Below are 3,663 nucleotides of genomic sequence, written 5' to 3'. Positions count from 1 at the left end.
ATGAGACTACCAGAGGACTTAATCGGAGGGACAGGTGAGGCAGGACCAATTCAGGATAGGCTAAGGCGGTACTTGGTCCAGTTAAATCAAGAGGTGCAGGCTATGAACAAAGAAGTTAAAAGCAAACAGCAGATAAGAGATCTAGAAATTCAGAATGAGGGAATGAGACCCAAAATGCTACCTAAAATAGGTAACAGGGATGCAAAAGGGAATGGAGCCCCAATGGATGGGGCCATACACTGTACTAATGACGAGCGATACTTGTGTTTGTCTACAGGAGCCCACTGGGATTAGATGGAAGCACTAGACACAGGTAAAACCATATAACACTAAACAACCCCATCTGTTTTAACTCACAATGAAGGTGCACCTAGCAATGACAAAGGAATAAGATAAACCTCAACCAACAAGCAAAATAATGTGTAAAAACGGGAGCGATGATACCCCATCTAATCAGACAAAGCTAATAAAGGAATTTTACAGGTGAACCAATAATTACACTAAAAGTACTAATTAGATGAAGGTTGAACTAAGAGACGGAGAATGGTGGTTATGTAAAAACGAAACCACAATAAATGGCCGGGGATCATACCTCTTTATGATAAGTGTAAGAAATCCCCGTCCCAACAAGGAACGGATGCCACACTTACAAAGGCTGCACGATACGTGTCTGAGCACACTGATAGCCCCTTCAATAATAAATTTAATAAATATACAGTATGAAAGATGGTACCCAGATATTGTAAGAACCCGGATCTTGTCCTAAAGATAACAAAAACTCGTAATCAGCGACACATACTAGATACAGTACTAGGAGGGTTAGGAACAGGAATAGGAGCATTAAACTCAATGGATATCGAGGCGCTGCAGAATAAAATACAGAAGGCAGGACAATTGACTAAAGATGCCATAAGGTTGTCAGATGTATGGCAGGAACCCTTACAAGCCAATAGTTTGTGAGGATGGCAGTCAGACAAAATGATGTGGCAATGGGCAAATAAAACTAGCTGGGAACAGCAACAGGTATCGGCCAATCTAACGCAAGATGCCAATTAGACTCACTGCCTTATAATGGGCCTGATTGAGGAAGGACAACGGGCTGAATTAGAAAGGATAGCATTCTCTGGGACTGCCCCACGATGGGCTAGACTGTTTCAGTTTGACCAATGAAACCTAACACTCAGGCCAGATATGAAGCATACGCGATGTGATAGAAAGGGATGTAATATGACTATGTTGTTGGCTAATGTTACTAACAGTCAGATATGGTGTGAGTTTGTGACCCTACCAGAGCTATTCGGCAAAAACTTGTGGAAGCCATGGTTTTACGGACAATGGTAGACCAGAAGAATAAGACGCACGATGGGATGGACTGTGTAAAGTGGCCATTCGGGCAAATATGCCTGCTACATACACCAGTGGTGGAACCATGCAGCATGGAAGGCACAGCAGGGGATTGTGAATGGCAGCTGCAACCCTTAAATGATACCATAATACATGAAATCGGACAAAACTACATATGTGTAACCAGTACCCACGTGGTATATTTGAATGCGGATCGATTGGAACCCCCGGTAAATGAATGCCGGAAGGAAATATGTCATCTTCGACGTTAAAATGACCAAGTCCTACCAAATAGGAGAATGGAAAAATATTGCACAGTACCAGGAGCACCAGAGGACTATCCAAACTACCCCTGCTAGTGGACTTGAGAAAGTTAAGGGCCTTTTTGAAAAAACACAATTCAGGTGACCAAGTACCTGGGAGAAGAAAGGGAACGGTTACTCAGACAAAAGGTCTTAATGAGTTCCACAAACAAGAACTGATCCGAGTGACGGAGGAACTAAGTGACCTCAAGGTTCACCACTGGTGGGACATTTTTAAGGGCTGGTCACCCAAGACCTACGCAGTCCTCAAATTGATGTGGCACCCAATTGTGGTAATAATAGTAGTGGCAGGGATATGTATTGTAATCCAACTATATCTGTTGTGTAAAATCCGAGGGATTTACAACTGCATAGTTCTAGCCGAACAGCAAACAGCCTTGTTGACTATGAAATGTAGGTATAATAGGGAGGTGAATGACTTTGTAATGCGTTAGGGAAACAATTAAGACCCCCGAGCTTAAGCTCTGTAAGTTATTTAACCAATAAGGGAATTAAGGGTTACGGGGAGCGGGTGGGTAAGTGGAGCTGAGTCCACGGCCAGATCAGCCATGATCTTGTTGAATGGCGGAGCAGGCTCGAGGGGCTAGATGGCCTACCCCTGTTCCTAATTCTTATGTTTATGTTAAGTACAAAAGTAGCTTGCCAATAATCCCAGGGAAAGGGTCAGGGGTACTATTTAAAGACTCCGTTAAAAGACGGAACTATGTGCGATCCCAAGGACATGGATTTGATCACCATTTCCAGTACATATATGTGGCTGGCTGATTATTTAGAAATAATCAGGGACCAACAGAAGGGACTGAAGAGGTAAATTACAATTCTTAATAATTAATTGTACCATTTTAAAATGGAGTTAACAGGTTTTAAAATGGAACCCACAACGGCTGGGTTACAGACTGGGAACATTCGAGAGAAGCAAATGATCTAGTTCACAGACCAAGGCCTTGGGAGGCGAGCAGAGAGATAACATAGAAATTGAACTAAATAACTAGATAAGCGTAGAATAGAAATGGACACTATAAGCAACTGTCCGGACTTACCATTTAAGGCATATGGAAGCTCGACTGGAAGAAGCACTGTACCACTGATTAATCTATCATCATGTATTAATTGTAACTTGCGTAATTACATAATGCCATAATCTGAAACTGAATAAAGGAAGACGCCTCCGGCCACTTATTTGAGCATTCCTTCACGGAGTAGCTCCCCTGCCGGCTTGTATCTATTAATTAATAAAAACTGCATTTACTTTAAGGTTAACGGACTCCGAGTAGTGGTTTGAAGTTAACCTTAACACTAACCCTCCAAGATGGTTCAGCTGTCTTGAGGAATTAAAAATTAGTCTCCTGGACACTGCTGCGTTTCTGTGCTGAAAAGGTCGCTAGTTTCTGTAACTCAATCCTGGGTGTCCATTATTAAATATAGAATTCAACTGAAGCTCTTTGATTAAATTCCAGGGAGCAATAGAGGGTGTCGGCAGACTATTTGACTGTGTGTGGTATCATAATCAGTCCTAATCCTGCCCTATCAATGTCAAATGGACCACAAATGCACCCGCACTATAAAGAAGGGGTGCTCAACTCTAGGTGGGGGCGGGGAGGGGGGGCGTTGTGGGGCAAGGTGTGACCACTTTGAAAATTACAGCTGAACCTTACACATCTGAACGTGAGGTGTGTAGGAGAATTGTGCTATGGGTATGGTAGAGTATGGGTGGGAAGTGATCTGCCTGTTATAAATAAAACATCCAAGTTTACTGCAGTACTGCAAAAAGACAGAGATTGCATTTATATTGTACCTTTCACGACCTCAGGACATCCCAAAGTGTTTTTTGAATTTTTGCAGTTCTGATGAAGGGTCACAGACCCAAAACATTGACTCTGTTTCTCTCCACTGATGCAGCCTGATCCGCTGAGATTTCCAGCATTTTCTGTCTCTATTTCAGATTCCAGCATCCACGCTTTTGTGAAAGTGCTTTTTGAACTATTGTAATGTAGGA

Source organism: Pristiophorus japonicus, chromosome 19, assembly GCF_044704955.1.
Source record: "Pristiophorus japonicus isolate sPriJap1 chromosome 19, sPriJap1.hap1, whole genome shotgun sequence".
In the NCBI taxonomy this organism is placed as follows: domain Eukaryota; kingdom Metazoa; phylum Chordata; class Chondrichthyes; family Pristiophoridae; genus Pristiophorus; species Pristiophorus japonicus.
This window is presented reverse-complemented; position numbering follows the sequence as displayed.